Source organism: Apium graveolens, chromosome 9 (genome assembly GCF_009905375.1).
Source record: "Apium graveolens cultivar Ventura chromosome 9, ASM990537v1, whole genome shotgun sequence".
Taxonomy (NCBI): Eukaryota; Viridiplantae; Streptophyta; class Magnoliopsida; order Apiales; family Apiaceae; genus Apium; species Apium graveolens.
The window spans coordinates 233829326-233849625 of record NC_133655.1 but is presented as its reverse complement, the minus strand read 5'-3'; positions in this window follow the sequence as shown (position 1 = coordinate 233849625).

Sequence of the window (20300 nt, the reverse complement as noted above, 5' to 3'; positions counted from 1 at the left end):
TTCAAGTTATAATTAGTTCAAAAGTTCATCACATAGATGAGACTACAAGATAATACTTGAATAGATTCAATATTTAAAATATCATCAAAATAAAATGAAGTTATGAGATACTTCATTTGATGCAAACATCATTTTGAAAACTTGACCCTGCCAACACTCAACAATCGCCCAACCGTAGCCTTTCTATCGAAGTGCTCTGGGTAGTGTTGCAGAAATATCCAATTGGATGATGAACTCATTACGGGAGTTTGCCGCGCCAGGAAGACCACTTACGATGATCAGTGTAGTAGTACAACCCCACCATTTTCTACATGTAGAGGAGAACCTGTCGGATTTACTTGTCAACCGAACACTGGACTCCTAAGGAATGGACCGTCTTAGTGGAACTTCCAGGCCATTTTGGGCCAATATAATAAGGCTGGGCCGGCGCCACTCGACCACTTACGCCACTCCTAGTTCAGATGAAATCCATGACTCTGAAACGTAAAGCTCGTCCCCCCTTTCCCCAAGTAGAAACTTGTTGATACGGCTCCACCAAGAAGTCGTATCTAGTTGGAAAGGAAAACTCACCGATATTTCCCAGGCGATGCCTGTTAATGGATTAACTTGTTCCAAGAATTTTACTTCTCGAGTGTTGGGTAAGTAATCAAGATTCTTTTATCAAGACAGCAACCTTGTTGCGAATATAAAACACACCACAGAGCCGGATCCCTCAGGTTTTGAGCGAGTATTTAAATCCCCTTCGAAAGGAGGATCTTAAATATAAAAATGAGTTTTTGGGATCCGCTCTAACTTTTAAAAATCATTTTGAAGACTCGCAAAACATTTTTAAGAATGTTTGGAGTGATGCTGATTTAACAAAATAAATCAGTCCCAATATATTAGAAAATATCTGAATATTATTATTTAAATAATATTCCCATAAAGAATAATCTTTATAAAAATAATTGAAGTAGAAGTTTTAAAACTTATACTTGAAATAAATATTAAATAACCAAAGATATACCTATACGAAAGTACTATCTTTATTTGAATAATCAAAAGTGAGTTTGATTATCGACACCTTATTCTTTAATAAAATAAAGAATATATCTCAGCAAATAGTCGGAGTCATAGATCCTCAAATGAATATTCAAATAATATTCAATAAATAAAATAAGCTGAGTCATAAGCCCTCGAATGAATATTCGAAATAATATTCAATAAATAAATAAGCTGAGTCATAAGCTCTCGAATGAATATTCGAAATAATATTTAATAAATAAATAAGCCGAGTCATAAGCCCTCGAATGAATATTCGAAATAATATTCATTAAATAATATAAAGTTATCGAATAAACCTTATTCGATTAATAGGTTTGAAACTAAAACCATATATATATATATATATATATATATAAAATCTACTCGGGATCCTCGACTCCCGGTTTTAGAAAATGTTTTCACCTTTGGGTCCCTATACTAAGGGTATATGCAAATTACCGCTATTCTCTAGCATAGGTATTATCAACTGAACCAACAGATATATATGGCAAGAATACGAAACAGGCATGCATATGTACCATATCACATGCTACAATATATCGCAAGAATTTGCTAATTTAACCATCATGCATCTATCACAAGATAATGCATATACAAGTGTATACATCACAACAACAGTTATACGGGTAGAAAACTTGCCTGAGTGCTCCCGGATAGGCTTAAGCTTAGAGTGGGTCCGATAACCTATGAACAACAACATAAGTCGGAATTAAACCCCGGTCGCTTAAGAAACTAGACTTTAACCATTTAGAGTCCTAACATTCGCTTTCGCGCTTAACGATTTACTTAAGTCGCTCGAGTACCCTCGGCTCCACCATTTTTAATAATTTAACCACTAAGGGTTTTTAGGCGATTCTTTCGCGAGTATCTTACCAACTGCCTAATACACTTTACATAATTGTTTCTTACCCCAATTAGTCATTTAAGGTCCTTAACCAAGGTTTCAAAGTAAGGAGAGGGGTAATGATTCGTTCGCGAAACGTCGTTACTTAAAACGGTCGTTTCTCCTAAACCGTACATCGGAATCAAACGAACCACATATCAAAACGAAGCTCGTAACATGAACTATCTAAAAATGGCAATGGTAAAAACCTAACAGTGAGTTCAAGGGTTCTGATGTTAAGAACAAAACAGTCTACGGTAAATCGGGCATTACGACGACTATGTTTACGCGATTTCCCAAAATTTTACCATTCCAATTCAACCACCAATCAATCCCAATTCACAACCCAATCAAAACTCCATCCATACCATACTACAACAGCCCCAACAAATCAATATTACCAATTCATACTTATTTCTCAATTATGAATTAAGAGTTTACTTAAGTTCATTGACTAATAACCAAGATTTCCAACTCCAAAAATATCACAAAATCAACCAATCTCTAAACACACAATAATCATGCCTCTCACCAACCAAACTACTCATAACAAGCTTTAAACATGATTACACACCCATTACACTAACCCATCATCTAAACATTAGGAAATCTAAACAACAAAGCTTAAGACTAAGATCATGAAGAGTTATACCTTCCTTGAAGCTTTTAATCCATGAAAGATCCTTGGAATGCCCATGGAAGCCTTAATCTAACCTCCTACAAGCTTGATCTTTCAAAGAAATCAAGAACACAAAAATTAATTTCAAGAAGTACTATTCACCATCTTCTTCCTTGATTTATAAAAAAAGATTGGCTTGGAATTAGAAGCTTAAACTTATAGGAAGTATGTAACTATCCATGGGGAAGCTTAGATAAATACCTTGCCAAATAGTAAGTGGTGGAGCTTGGATATTCATTTTTTAAGAAAAGGGGCCGAGAGCAAGATGAAGAAAAGAAGTGTTTTGTGATTTGTTTGGTGAAAAATGAAATGTTTGGCTTGGTTGGTTAAATTTTGATTTGTTTTAGGTTAATTACCTAATTAACCTTGACTTTGTGTGGTTATCATTCAACCACACTTCCTCCCCCCCATGTCATGCTTACATCATCAAGTGATGTCACCCTCCCTCCTTTGTCCTCTTCCTATTGGTTTGATGACATCATCCCCACTAATCCCTTTGATTAGCTTCTAATTGTTTGCCTAATGACCGCCGATCTGTTATACGGTTCGCTTAACTTTCATTTTCGTTTATCGTTTGAGGGATCATACCCGGGATCTTATTACTTGGGTTTCCTTAACCTTTCTCAATACATTATATTCCTTTTATCATCCTCTCTTATAATCCTTTAAATTAAATCCTTTTTATCCTGTTACCTTATACTCAATTCTTTCCGTATCTAGTGGATTTCCGGAAAAAATCAAAGTGTTCGGAATTGGATTCTGACGATCTTTACATACACTTATATACCACATAGAGTAATAATAATATCCCAGAAGATCAATAACAAAACCCCTACATAGTGTGGCATGAAAGGTTTTCTTATTCAGCATAATCTGCAAAATCACTATTCATAAGGGTTTCAAAAATTTCCAAAAATTGGGGTTATTACAACAACTCCCCTCAAAACCCTAGCAGAAATTGTATTAACAGTTGATGCTAGGAGTACAATTGCCAATGGCCCTACTATGTGAGATGCAAGTTTATCACATTCATGTGACAGTGCTTTACAAGAAGCACAAGGGTTTGAGACTGGTGCATGTGACATTAACCCAGTCAAATCCCCTTCAGTTCAATTGGAGGTTCCCATAACTAGTGTGGAACAATAACTTGTCATAACCACAGTACCTACTGTGAGTCAAACTATGACTTTAGTCACAGGTAGTTCTGATCCCTCACAACAACCATCAACCTCACAACCTCAAAAACCATATTTTGTCTCCAACTGGCTCCAAGAAGCTGCACCTCAATCAAATCTTGAAGAGTTCAGGGTGGATCAGCTTGCAGGACTTGCCCAAATTTTCCAACAGTTGCTGACATCTGATATGTCTAACCAGGACTATCAAGCCATTATACAGTCCTATCAAACAGATGTCCAAGAACAACAAGACAAAATTGTTAACGAAGCTGAACAGGATGGCAACTGTGATGCTTGTCTAAACAAGGACTACAATCTGGAGATGGAGGGAGTTTTAGTTAAGTTCAGGGAAGATTATTTGACAATTTTGGGCAGCAATGCTATAACATTTACTCCTGGTGAAGTTTATGATGCCATTAATGAGGTTTCCAAGGCTTAACTCAAAGCTTTTCATCTCTTTGAAAAAGCACTAGAACTCAAGATGGTTGGCCATGAAGACAAAATCAGGAAACTGGTGAAAGAGAAGATGGATGAGATCATACCATCACAAGTCATGATCACTTCTAAATTCAAACATTTTGCTGATCAAATGGCAAGGATGAATTTGACTACTATTGAAAAGGAGGTCAAAAATCTCAAGCAATCCTCATTGCTCTTCATGAATTGGTCCAACAGCAAATCACTAATTCAAATGATGCCAAGATCACGCTGGACCAGCTTCACCAATCAAGATATGATCAATCTGCCTTGCTTATGGATGGAATCAAACAAGCTGTGGAAGCAACTTTTGGCTCCTCCACTTCTACAAGTTCACATCAGCCTATCTCAACCTCTGCCAATCTTCAGATCCAATCTCTTCAACAACAAGTCTCAGACTTGTAGACCTCCAATGATTCCCTTAATGCTCAAGTTGAAGCCTTGACTTCTCTAGTCAAAAGTCAACAATCAGATATTTAGACCCTGGTGGACTCTCACAAGCATCTCCAAATACATAATTTTATTGCTTTGGGGGCCATCATGGGGAAGCTCAACATACCATTGCCCTCCCTACCTGAACAAATAAGGCCAAAATTACCAACTCCCCTACTCATGCTTGTCACCAAGACTGAGGGGAGATTGAGGCTAGGATTCAACAATCCAGGGATGCTAAAGTTAAGTCTAAAGAGCCTATTCAGGTTGGTCAAAGCTCAAGTGCTCAAATTGATGTTAGAAAAGAAAGACTTCAAAAGGCTGCAGAAGGACCCAATCAAGACCAGGAATTCAGTGAACTTCTTCCAGTCCTAAGAATGTCTCTTCAAAACAATTATGTGACCTACAAGAAAGATTTAACCAAGAACATTAATTTCACCTGGGCAGTGGTTGTGAAAATTGATGACTTCTTGGAGAAAAGGATTGTTGTGAACATTAATGATGGTGGTGTGGACAGGTGTCTTCAGGTGACTCTTACAAACCTTCAAACTTAAAGAGCATCTGGACTGGATGTAATGATTGACAGAGTGAATCCAGTTACTCCAGAAGACACTCAACTTTTCCCTGAGCTCAAAAGGCACAGATAACAGCTTTTCTTGAAGCCTATCTATATCCAAACAAATGAGTAGTCTATGTATGTCGTACAACCAATCAAGCCAGACATCTCCTTGTTCCTAAACACTGTGCCAGATCAAATATGAGGCTGATCATGACTTTGCAGTCTGATCTAAAGTACAAAAGGAATAAGAAGCATGAGGATGTTGAGATGATAAGGATCTTGGACATATATCTTGTAAATGCTGACACTATGTTGCCAAACACTCAATACAATCCAAGAAATGACAAGGATGATGATGAGCAGTGTTATTCCCAAACAATGCAACAAGAATTACAGAAGGGGGTTTGAATGTAATTCTGGCTCCTTTTTCAAACTTTAAGACTGTTCTTACTTAATATATAAAATAGTGTTTGATTTTGCAAGAAGTGCAGAATGAAACTTGACTTGAAATCAAAACATAAAGTAATAAAACACAAAGCTTTAAAACTTTCTGGTGGATTTGAATTTATCAACCAGAGATATATATTAGTATGAGAACTCTGTGATGCTTGAATAGCACACAGCTGCTTACAAGTGAACTTACAAACTTATAGAAAAATTCTTAACAGATACAACTTTTTCTATCCCTCTGAAAATTATGCTTACATAGTTCTTAGTTCTACTTTCTACACTTGGTTTATATATTACCAAGTTACATGAAAGTAAGACAAGATAATAAGACAAATTATATCTAGTCTAACTCCATGCTATTTCACTACTCTATTCCAGCATCTTTGAATATCTTCATAATTGCATGGATATGGTAATACTTCTTTGTTCTCTAAAACCTGTAATTAGGCTGCCACATTCCATTTACAAACACCCGACGCATGTGACTGTGTTGTCACTGTCAATTGATTATTTTGAATTATGATCATCCGCCGGGACTATGTTAATCATCCGTCGGGAGCCTTGTTGATTATCCGTCGGTAGTCTTTGTAGATCATCCGTTGGAAGCCTTTCTGTCACTTGACTCCATTTCACTTATACAGAATTACAAGACATCTCATATTTACAATTAGCCAACCTATTATGTATATCAATCTAGTAGTCAACATCACTTAGAGAATCCTACATAATCTACTAGACTAAAAACATTGTTATTTGTGGAAATGTGTTGCAATACTTATTGTTACATAAGCTACACTCTCGATGGATGTTCAATAGTCATCCGTTGAGACTATAAAGATCATCCATCAGGACTATATTAGAACATCCATCGAGAGCTACAAAAACACCAACTTAAATCTATTAAGGTGTTTTATTTAACTTATCATCAAGTTCACAACATATTCCTAACAATCTCCCCCAATTTATGTCTACTGGAATTGTAGCCATAAATTAAGAGAAACTTGATGATAACAAAACACCCTAAATGTACATATTGAATAATAGTAGATGAAACTAGCAATTGCTACAAATTATTGAAAATTGGACAAAGTAAAGTGTACAAAGAGTTCTCATAATCATTATCAAGGTGCTCATCTAGTCTGAGCAGATGTTTTCTATTTCCTTGATGGTCTTGATTTCTTCCCAAGTTTCCACTTGTTTTATTCTATTTGACTTTGGAGCTGCCTGTGGAATTCAAATTCTTCAGCATTTGATAGATCTAGCTTTTCTTGCATTTCCAGTAGAGTCTCATTGCTTGAGATGCTTAATTGGTCATCCAATCTGAAGAATCTTCCAACACCTTTGTCATTCATGAATTCCATCAGCTAGTAAGGCCTCAAGTGCACTGTACTTCCTGTGAAAGGAATTGTTAGAGTTCTTAGAAGTGCATTTGAGGCTTTTCTGCTCCTCAGTTCTTCTATCTTCTTTAGAACCAATTTCTTGGCTGTCACATTGAATCCAAAATTCTTCTAGAAGGATGAAAATATCTTTATAAAAACATTACAACTTTCTTGGAGAATTTTGTGAAGGGGCCATATGATCTCCCTACCACCTTTGTATTTGAATACCAGTCTTTCAGGGAGATGTCTGTGAGCATCAATCCCTCTTACTTCTTCCAATTCAGCCAAGTAGATATTTATATCTGAAAATTCCTTGATGTCACAGATATATAGAAGATCTCTCTTGTTGACAGTTGGTTGAGCTTTGACTAAGGTTTTGGTTCTGAGAGTCACAGGCTTGATAACACAAGTGCAATTGCCATCACTGAAAATCCAGTACAATATTCAAGAACAAAGCACATAGACATCAAGTACCACTTCATAAGGGAATATGTGATGAATAGTACTGTGGAACTGCATTTTATTCCAAGTGAAAAGCAACTTGCAGATATATTTACCAAGCCACTTGATGAATCCACCTTTTCAAGGTTGGTAAGTGAGTTAGGTATGCTTAATTATTCTTGAATCATTTCAGATATTTTGCAAGTTGTTATGCAGCCATAAATTCAATTGATTTTTCTGTTTTGGATGAAATTTTGGCTAAGTCAAAACTTACATCCCGACGGATGATTATTATCCATCGAGTTTGATCATCCGTCGGAATACAATTTGTCAATAAAAATCAATCATTTTTCTGGAATATTTTATAACTCGATGGATAACTGTTTTATCCTCATCCTCGAATTGTTTCAATCCTAGCCGTTAATTCTCTGAACAATATCCATCGAGTATACTTACAGTTTGTAAGCATGACATGACAGATAGGTGACGAAATTTTTACAGTTTATTTATTTTTAAACGGCTATTTTGGGAAATTTTTATTAGTTCTTTATTTCACTATATTATTTTTATCAGTTTATCTCTGAGATAGTATAAAAGCTAAATTTTTTTTCATTCTTTTCTTTTATCATTCTCAAGATTCAATTGCTCTAACTTCCTTCCTCTCAAAAGCAAAATCTCTAACAATGGCACCTGTAGTGAAAATAATGTCTCAAACCGGTTGCATCTATGAGAAAAACAACTTCTCAGCTTTAGTAAACAAGGAGATTCAACAATCTGGTGACTATCACAAAATGATGGATTTTTTGAAGAACTGCAAACTCAACTATGCCATGCTGGAATCATTCACCATTTACTGTGAGGTTGTAGAGGAAATGTGGACAACTGCAGTGTATAACTCAACAGACAAGACCATCACTTTCACTCTTAAAGGTAAGCAATTTTGCATAAATAGTGATATTGTCAAAGCATGCTTTAAAATCCCTGATAATAATGTTACTACTCCACACACAGACACTGATATTATTAACATGCTTAATTCTATGGGCTATGCACTCACTACCTCTAACTTAAGTGTAATTAGGAGGTTGGTTCTTAGGAAAGAATGGAGTTATCTATGTGATGTAGTAACTAAAGTGTTTTCTGGTAAGATTAGCAATTTTGATTCTATCAATATATCTATGCTTAACATGCTTTACATGCTAGTTACTGATAAGTATTTCAATTTCAGTGACTTGGTTTTGTTTGAGTTAGGTTTTAAGTTAGGAGAACCTAATAAGAGAGGTAAAAGTGTCTATTATGCTAGATTCTTTATGATGCTTGCTAACCATCTTATTGAGAATATTGAGATTGAGAACCCAACCAACAAGCTGAATTGTTAGGTTCAAGAAAGAAGGATTATTGCAGATCTAAATAGAGCAAATCGTCACAAGGAGGTGCCCTTGTACTACTTTCCAGTAATGGAGGGACCTCAGGTAAATCAGGTAAATTCTACTGTCTCTACTCTTCCAAGCTCACGCATTTCTTTGCCTTCTAGTGTAGCTATGGTATCTGTACCAATGACCAAACAGATACCTACCCAAGCTACCAAACCAACAAAAGTTTCTAAATCCAAAGCTAAGAAAGCCCCTTCTGATTTCTTTCAAAAGAAATCAGTTATAAAATCTAATAATCCTAAAGAGGGGAGTGTGAAGGAGGGTAAGAAAGGTGAGGGACAGGGTGAAAATCAAAGAAGCCCTAAGGATAAGGCTGGTGAGAAGAGTGTACCCAAACCTAACCACACCACAGTTTCCCAACAAACTGTGGTTGTTAATAAGGATATTAGCTCATTACTGGTTTCATCCTCCCAAAAAGATGTTACCATTGAAACAAGCTCCCAACCAGGAGCACAGGCCAAGAGGGGCAGGGACACTAGCTCACCACAAACTTATGCTAGAAAGAAAAAATCAAAAACCCTTGGGGATGCACAGGGCTCACACACTGTACAAACTGGTGCTAAAGATACAGTCACTGTACCTTCTCAAAGTCAGGTTGATGTGGCTCCAATAAATGTGGAGTCACAGCCAAAATCTCTCATAATTGAAGCACCTGATACACCAAATTCTCCCACACACTCACTGGATATTGAAATGATCAATACATCACTTCCAAACTCTCCATCTTTAACTCTCTTGGAGAAGCCAAAAATCCAAGTAAGTGAGCATCATTTTTTAGATGATTTGTTGGCTCATTTACCATTTCTTTCTGAGACTGTTAAGACATTTGTGCCAAAATTTTCATCAATCTGCACAGAGGCTACAATAGTCTCCACTCCAAACTCAATTATTTCTTCTATCCCTATGGATATTCATCATCCGTCGAGTAGTGATTGTATCCTGACGGATAAGCCTGACAGAAGTCATCCGTCGAATAGCCATACTACTAACCCGATGGATATTCATCATCCGTCGGGTGTCTCTGCACAACTTCAAATTTCTTCAATTCTTACAAGTGCAGAAGACTTAGTAGTAGTGCAATCACTCCTAGGACTGAGGGAAGGGAGTGATTTGAGTGAGAGTCTGGGTTGCTCCCAGGAAAAAGGAGAGGAAAAGAGTGAACCAATGCAGTCCATTTCTTTAGGACTGGCCAAAGTGAGTGAGAGGAGTCTCACCTTAGATGGTGAAGGTGAGGGTGTGAGGGTGGGGAGGCAAGGGGAGCCCTTGATGCAAAAACAGAGAGATTATGAGAGAAAAGCAGGTACATGAGTGATAAGAATGGAAATCATTGCAAGTGAGTCAATGAGTGTCAATGAAGCAGAAAGGAAAAGACTATTTCAGCAAGACTATCAAGCTGCTATAGACTCTATTTCCCTAGATGCTGAGACATTTACTCACCCTGCTACAGCTTACCAAACTCTAGCTGTACATGGCAATAAGGAGGCTGAAAGGATGCTACAATTGGTGCACACTACACAATCTCTACAAAGAGCAAAAGATGCAATCACTGCTATGCCTTCCAACACTGGCAATTATTTTGAATTGGCTGAAGATTCATTTGGAGATGCTGGTGGGGATGATGAGGAAGACAACATGAGCATAGGGGGAGATGCTGACACTCCAGCCTGGATGCTAACAAAAGATTGTTCCTACTCACATCTCCAATCAACACTATTCAAGCTGATCCATGACACCCAAGCAGCAATTCAATCATCTAATAATGCTAGCACAAAGAAGCTACTTACAACCCACCTTGAAGCACTTCAACTACACAAAATCCAATCTCTTAATCACAGTCAGAGTGTAGATGAGATCAAACAAGAAATTTCTGAAGTAAAACATGATTTCATAGCAAGGTTGGATGCTAGAATGCCTGAAACTACCATGACTGAGATAGCTCATAAGCTAAGGAAGAAAACTGATCTCTCTAGAAAAGTTGAGGCCATGGACTCGAGATTATCGGATGTAGAGAAGTCAATGGCCAAGATACTTACCAATCACGAAACTCAAACTGCTCTACTCCAACCATTGGTGGCTGCTCAACTCCCCTCCAATCAACAACTTGATGCTAACAAAAAGGGGGAGAAAAGCTCAACTGAGGGGGAGCTACAGCTAAACATACAAGTCAGCAAAGTGATTGTGCCAACAATTGCTTTCACAAAGCCACCAGCCTTGGACAACATTGATATCATAAATTTGGCAGCAACAAAACTGAACATAGATGACAAACTGCTAAAGATTGATATAACAGCAGCTGAGAAGGAATTAAAGGAAAAATGGAGAAAGATAGATGTAGAGATTCAACAAAATTTTGGGCCAATTCAGAAACCAGATAAAGTCTTTAGTCATCACTCTCAGGTCATGAAAATCTCTGTGAATGACATAAGTATGAACTATCTGGAAAAGGGTCAAACTTCCTGCATCAAATCTCCAAAAGCAGATTTAATCATGAAGCTTAAAAGAAACTATCCAAAGTTTTGAAACAAGAATCCCATGGACACACTGTGTATGAGACACCTAGGCCTGATGATAAGAAGCTGTTGGCAAGGTCAATTGCATTTTATAAGGATCCAGCAGATTCAGCACTTAAAAAGAGAATTGCAAAGATCTACATAAATGGTAAAGAAATATGTGTGGTGGTTGGACACCCTCAGTTTGTAGAAGCCAAAAGAAAAGAGAAAGAGAGGATAAGGAAAGAAAAGAAGCAAACTGCCTTAGATGCTAAGAAGCTCAAACAAAAGAAGGAGCAAGCTGCTATCTTAGCCAAACTTCAAGCTGTGAAGACTACAACTGAGATCTCTGCACAACCATATGTGATTGCTGAACCAAAAGATCAAAAAGTGCAAGATAAACCACAACAGAAAAGAAAATTCAGATACAAGCTACCCTCCAAGAGAAAATTGGACTTCAGTGATGAGGAAAAGGAAGACTCTATTCCTCAGAAGCCTACAACTACAACTCAAACATCAAAACCCTCTATGGTATTTGAAGAATTCAAAGTGGTGGATCCAACAAGGAATATTCATGGTGAGCCAATTATTCCTAAGGATGAGCCAATAGACTGGGATAGTTTACCAATTCATGAGCTAAATTTACCCATTTTCAAGCCAAAGAAGACAAAGATAAGATCAAGCAAGAAAGTGAAGCCTGTGATTTTCAAATCCAAGACTTCAATCAAAGCTAAGTCTACTGTCAACAAGGGAGACATGTTATTCATCTGTGACATCAAGGAGTTTTCTGACATAAATCTTTACTTAGATGAATTGGAAGAAGTTAGAGGAATTGATGCTCACAGACATCTCCCTGAAAGGCTGATATTCAAATACAAGGGTGGAAGAGAGTTCATATGGCCACTTCACAGGATTCTCCTAGAAAGCCAATCTGTACTAATAAAGGTCTACTCTTCATTCAAAAAGAATTATGGTTACAATGTGACTGCAAGAGGACTAGTTCTAAAGAAGATTGAGGAGCTGAGGAGTATTAGAGCCAAAAATGCACTTCCAAAAATCTATCTATTCCCTTCACTGGAAAGAGAGTGCATCTGAGGCCCTATTGGCTGATGGAATTCAAGGATGAGAAAGGAGTTAGAATATTCTTCAGATTGGAGGACCAATTGAGTATTTCTAGCAATAAGACTCTTTTGAAAGTGCAGGAAATGCTAGACCTCTCAGAAGCTGATGAACTTGAATTCCACAGACAACTCCAGAATTAAATTGAAGAAAACAACAGAAAACTTGGGAAGAAATCCAGACAATCAAGAAAATAAATTTATCATCTCAGACTAGTGGAGCACCTTGATAACAATTGTGAGCAATTTCTTTGTGTACTTTGCATTGTTCAATTTTCAGCATTTTGTAGCACTTATCAGTTTTATCTACTATTTTTCAATCTGTAATTTTATGATGTTTTGTTATCATCAAGTTTCTCTTAATTTATGGCTACAATTCCAGTAGACATAAATTGGGGGAGATTGTTAGGAGTATGTTGTGTACTTGATGATAAGCTAAACAAAACATCTTAGTAGATTTAACTTGGTGAAATTTGTATCACCCGACGGATGATCAATTATAGTCCCGGCGGATGATTCAATATAGTCCCGACGGATGACTAATTGATATCCACCGGGTGAGTAGCTTATGTAACAATAAGTAATGTATCACATTTCTGCAAACAACTTTGTACAGATTCTGTAGTAGCTTATGAATCATATAGACTACTAGTAGATGTGCAGAATAGGTTGATTAAATGTAAATATAAGATATCTTGTAAATCTGCACAAATGAAATGTAGTCAAGTGATAAATGGCTACCCAACGGATGATCAACAAAGCTACTCAATGGATGATCGATAAGGCTACCCGACGGATAATAAGCATGTACCCGATAGATGATCAATTCAAATATCTGTTGACAGTGACAACACAGTCACATACATTGGGTGTTTGCAAAAGGAATGTGGCAGCCTGTTTAGCAGGGTTTTGAGAACAAAGAAGCATTACCATTTCCATGTTATTTTGAAGATATTCAAAGATGCTAGAATAGAGTAGTGAAGCAGCATGGAGTTAGACTTGATAGGTTTTGTTTTATTATCCTGTCTTATTACCATGTAAACTTGGTGACATATAAACCAAGTATAGCTAGTAGAACAAATAACTAAGCAAACACATTTTAGAAGAGAAATAGAAAAAGCTGTAACTATTAAGAATTTCTCTGTAGTTTGTTTGTTCACTTGTACAAGCAGCTGTGAGCTATTCAAGCTTCACAGGGTTTTCTTGATATATATATACATACATATATATATATATATATATATTTGGTGGATACATTCAAATCCACCAAAAAGTTTTAAAGACTTGTGTTTTTATTACCTGTGTTTTGATTTATATAATTCTTTCATTCCGCACTTTGCAAATTAAACACATATATATATATATATTATTAAGTTAGAACAGTTTTATAAATCTCAAAAAGAAACCAAAATTATATTCAACCCCCCTTCTGTAATTCTTGTTGTATTGTTAGGAAATAACAATTAGTATCAGAGTAAGCTCTTGAAGTACAAAGAGTTTAAACATCACAACAAAATAACAAGATGAACAAGAAGGATGTTGGAGTGAAGATTCCATTTCTAGACAAAGAAAATTATCACCACTGGAAGGTGAAGATGCACCTACATCTTCTTTCTCAAGATGAGGCCTATGTGGATTGCATAGAAAGAGGTCCTCATGTGCCAATGAGAGCTGTAACTGGCAATAAACCATCTGTTCCCAAGCCTAGGCATGAATGGTCAGATCCTGATATTGAGCAAGTCAGGAAAGACAAGAAGGCCATGAATATATTATTCAATGGAGTTGGTGGTGATATGTTTGATAACATCATTAGCTGCAAAATAGCCAAGGAGGTTTGAGACACAATTCAAATAATCTGTGATGGTACTGAGCAAGTAAGTGAGAATAAGATGCAGCTGCTAATTCAGCAATATGAGCACTTTCACTGTGAAGATAGTGAGTCTTTCACTGACATTTTTAGTAGATTTTAAAAACTACTAAATGCTCTGAAGTTTCATGGAAGAGTCTATCAGACAAAAGACTCCAATCTCAAGTTCCTAAGATCTCTTCCAAAGGAGTTGAAACCAATGACAGTCTCATTGAGAAATTCTCAGAATTGCAAAGAGTTTACCTTGAAGAGACTGTATGGCATCCTGAAAACTTATGAGCTTGAAATAGAGCAAGATGAGAGGATGGAGAAAGGAAGGAAGATAGGAGGGTCCATAGCACTGGTTGCAGAGTTGGAGAAAGAGAAAGAGGAGAAGGTAGAAGCTGTTGAGTCTACTTCAAGAGTCTGTGAGAACAAGGGCAAGGGGCTGGTAGCTGAAACTGAAGATCAATTGAGCCAAGATGATATGGATGATATTGATGAATATCTTGCATTTCTTTCCAGAATATTTGCCAAGCTCAAGTTTAAGAAGAACTTTGAAGCAGCTAAGCCAAGTAGAATCATGATGGATAAATCAAAATTTAAATATTTCAAATGTGGCTTGGCAGGGCACTTTGCTAGTGAGTGTAGAAAGTCAGATTCCAGTAAAAAGAAGTTTGAGCCTGTGGATTATAAACAGAAGTATTTTGAGTTGCTCAAGAAAAAGGAAAGAGCTTTCATTACACATGAAAATGACTGGGCAGCAGATGGATTGGATGAGGATGAATATGTCAGCTATGTCAATCTAGCCCTAATGGTCAAGTCTGATGAAACAGAAACAAGCTCTTCAAGTAATTAGGTAATCACCACTAACCTAGCACATTTATCTAAAGCTGAGTGTAATGATGCAATTAATGACATGTCTACAGAACTATATCATTTGCGTATTACAACTTAAGTCCCTCACTAAGGAAAATGCTAAAATTAAAGAAAACAATCTATTTTTAAGTGAGAGGAATAATGTGCTAGAGTTTCAGTTTATTGAATTTGAGAAATTGAGAATAGAATGTAAGATTGCTAAGGATGAATTAAGTGAGCCCTTGAAGAAAGAAGAAATTTTGAAGAAGCAACTTGAACGAGAACAGGAGGTGATTAAGGCATGGAAATCATCCAGAGATGTTCATGCTCAAATCACTAAAGTTCAAGGTATTGAGTCCTTTTGTGATGCAACCTGGAAAAAGAGTAAGGAGAAGCTGGAATGAAATTTGGTTGAAGGATTGCTAACAGATGTAGACTCGATGGATGATGAGAATCATCCATCGGATAATCAAAAGGATTATCCGTCGAGTGACATAAATCCTCCTCCGTCAGCTGTGAGAAAAGCCAAACTTGCTAAGTTAAAAGAAAAATACGGATCAGTTTCCAAAAACTTTGTTCCAGAAGAAAGTGAATGCTGGTCATCTGTCCATCAAGCAATTGAATGACAGATTAGAAAAGATTGAGGTTAAAATAGAAACTAAAAAGAAAAATAATAGAAATGGGAAAGTAGGGATTAACAAATATAACAACTACACACCTGATAAGTATGCTCCCAGAAAAATCTGTGTTAAGTATGGTAGTGTTAATCATTTGTCTGTTAATTACAAACTTGCCATGCCAACTCCTATATTCATACCATCTTCTTTTCCCAACATGAATGCCTTGCCTTCTATGTCTATGAATGCTATGTCTGCTCAGAATATGAATGCACAATTTGCTAATATGCCATTTGTAATAACTCGAATTTTTGAGACCTTATAAAAATGTTTAATGAATAGTAACTGTAACGCCCTCCAGACCCGGGGTATAAGTCTGGGGGTTACTATTTAATTACCAAACCTGTACAATCTGATTAACAAATAATAAAGAAATGAATCTAAACCCCTTTAACACTAACCAGGACCTTTTTAGGTTGAAGTATGAAAACAAGAACCACTAACTACTTTTTTACAAACCAACTTCAAAATCTTACAAACTCTCTTTATTACAAACCATTGTCTAACCAGTTTTAAACTAATTTCATTTTTTTATTCAAACACACACACTAACTATCTACACTCCACCTGTTCGGGCAACTCAAAGCTTTCTTCCTGGATTGAGATCAATACCTTGGGTATGAGATGATCCCGAGGCTTGACCCGCTTCTTTACCACTCGAGTCCTGATGAGTTTCATATTCCTTCTTAACTGAAAACAATAAGGTGAATAACAACAAAAAGGGGTGAGCCAAAAATTGCTCAACAAGTCCGCAAAATATAAACAGTGTTTAAGCAGTTTAAGTGAAACGGTAACCCGAGTATATCTGCAAAGATATAGCCCTGCGAGAATCGAAAGAAGGCCATTACTGGCGAATCAAACGAACTAAACTGGACACAAGTTCGCATCTATACCCTGCTGATCAGCCAGGATACAGTGCAGATCTATATCCCACTATATAGATCCCATCGGGCACCCAAGCACTACGGCCCATCTCAAGGATCCGGTTATGTCCCGGTCCTTAGGATTAAGTAAACTTAATCCCCAAAGTATCACTATCCAGTCCATGGAATAGCAACCAGAACAATCGGTATGCTTTGATATATTCCAATCACCAGAGTATATCAATATTTGTGAGTAACAATTGGTATATGAATAATGAATCCAAATAAAAAGGAGAAATCAAGAATCGAAATGAAATATGGACAAAAGAATCAAAAGAGTGCAAACGTGATAAAAATCTGAAGAATTATCACTTCTGAAAATAGAATAGGGGAAAAACTTGCCTTCTGCGCGACTCACTGCAATTAAATCACCTTCGTCTATCACCTACTAAATCTGCCTTCCTGGCTTAGCTTCTGTTAGAAAAATAGACTGGTTAAGTCATTTCGTACTTCAATTGCATCTTGAATCGACTTCACATCGATCCTATTACCTACCCATGCGCTTATGACTGACTCGTATATTACATATTAGCAAGTAAGACTCGATTAACCACATAATACACATAAGCACATAAGCACATAATCATTTTTATAGTTAAAATAATTTTTAGAATCAAAATCGACTCGCTGATTGCTCAACTGATCATTATCTGACTCGTTTCCTATTTTTCGGAATTTTTCGGACTCATCTCGGCACGCAATTCGACTGATAACCAAACAGGTGATAAAGTCAACTAATTTCTAGAAGAAATTAGGCTCTAATATTATTTTTAATGAAAAGAATTCATTTTTCCGAGTCAAAGGGCTTTCGTTTCGCTCGAATCGGACTAAAGGTCTAATTAATATCAATTAAACACGGATAAATCAATTTATTATTCAATATGAATAATTATTACTAATTTTTAAACCCTAAAATAATTTCTAAATAATTATTTAAGAAAAATCAGAATTAAAAATGATTTTTCTATAATTTTTGGAATTAAAATAAATTTATTATGATTTATTGAAAACAATTTGATTAATTATCAAAATAATTAATCATTTTAAATAATTAATAAATACTAAATAAATAATAAATAATTGAGAAAATAATTAAATCTGATTTTTAGAAAATATTTCAGAATTATTTATAATATAAATCAATTAATTAAATAATTAATTAATCAATTTATAAAATAAATAAAACTGATTTTATAATTAAAATAAAAATAAAAATAAAATAAAAATAATTTGCAAAAACATTTGTCAGACAACAAATCCTGACAAAAACAGATCAAACCCGGGTTGCAAATCGGGTTGCAATCGGGTCACCAAGAACAGGAAACGGGTCGGGATGAACCCAGAATCCGGTGAGGATTCCGGTCACCGACCTGTTTTCCGGCCAGTCTAATTACCCCTCAATTCGACTCTGTTTTGCTCCGTTTTTGTGTCCATTTCATTTAAAATCAACACAACAACCCATCACCGACTTCATCAACCATCAACGACGCCCGTGTCTTCTTCTCCGGTGAAAACCATCAAACTCCGACAAGTTTTTTCTAGATTCTGATAAAGTTATTTTTAGGCCAAATTACGAATCGTTTATACTCGTTTTTACTGGGAATCGATTCGAAATTCAGTTCTAAACATTATTCAACCATTAACATCACCCAGTAATCCCCAGGCTAAGTTCTCTGATCTAACCGACTTAAAGTCCGGCCAAAATCCGATTTCACTAATTTGTACATCAAAATTCACGTTCTATATACGAAAATAAAGCTTATAACACACACAATCAAACCCCTATACTCTATCATATCTCAGTTATCTCTAAAATTAAAAACGATCAAACAAAAAAATACATAAACCCTAGATATAGTTCTATCAATTCAAGCAATCGCCTATAAAATTAATTAGCAGGAATCAATCATCAAATAAATCTATTTACAATATCAATTTCAACAAATAACCCCAGAATCAAAAAGTACCAAATCGGGTATAAACCCTAGAAATTGAAATTGAAAAATAACACATCAAAACATGATTTTGGTACCAGAAATCGAAAGAACAGATTGAGAGGATCAAGTTGGATACTCACATCGATCGATTTAATGCTCAGAAACATTCAAAATCAGTTATTGATTCTCAACCCGAAATCCGACCGGACTTGTTCTTCAGAGAATTTCCAAAAAATTTGCAGAATTTTTATAATTAGTTAATTATAATTAAATAATTATTAGGCTATTTATAGTAGAAAAATTAATACTCCTAATAAAAATAAGGCCCTAATTCTATACTTTTTAAAATTAGTAAGCCCCTAATTTTATAATTTTTGAGTATTAAAATTTAATTTATAAATATTTTATATATACAATATATATGCCAAAATTTCCCAAAAATTGTGAATAATACAAAAATACAAAGAAATGGTATAAGTAAAAGACCTAAAATTTTATAAGAATAAAAATGTGATTTTTATGGGGGTTTTAACACCCAATGGGGCCCGGAAAAGTCATTTTTCGCAAAACGAGAAAATTTATAAAATGCCTAGATGTTCAGAATAATGCGATGGTAAAAGCCGTTTAATGAAAAATAAGGCCCATTATTTTATTTGAAATACCTGCTTTAAAATCATGGTTCGGTTCGTAAAACTTTTGAAATGAAAGCTATGAATGCAAAATAAAATATCTGAAAAATATCTTAAAAAATACTAGAACGACACAGAATGCACGTAACACATAGCAATTAGGGTTTGACAATTAATTCCACGTAAATGACACATTAACACACATAATTTATTATAAATATGATATAATACAGACGTAAATTTCCCAGACGTTACAGTAACCCTGACAGACGGGGAAAACATTTTAGCCCACACTATGTAGTGCATGAGAAAATGAGTTTCGGAGTTGATACTATGATTATACGTACCAAATGAGTGTATGTAAACGCTATTAGTTTTCGAAGAAAGCGAACTTTGAAAAACGAGCATATTTACGAATCATCGAGGATTACGGGAATCACAATATAATTATGAATTTAAAACCCCACGGATTTATATCCAAGTATGATAATTCAAAACATAAGGACTAAATACGAAAGGATTTACGTCGCGAACCGTTTACGAGAAATTATTACGAAAACGTTTAAGCGACCGTGCGAACGCGTAAACGATTAAATAAACGTAACGCACTAACTAACCATGGTAGAAAAGTAACCATGGTTACTTTATCAAATAGTGAGCTAAGGTATAGGATGATCAACCAAGGCTAGTAAATAGTAAGCTAAAGAGCTAAGTTAAGTAGCTTAGCTTGTAAACTACCAAGGCTAGCTAGTTTTGTCTCAAGATTTGGCAACCAAGATCAAATCCTAGGATATATACTAAGGAATAAAAATTAATTACACGCTACCACTTGCATTATTTCCAAGAAGCAACCAAGAAGCAATCACAAAAA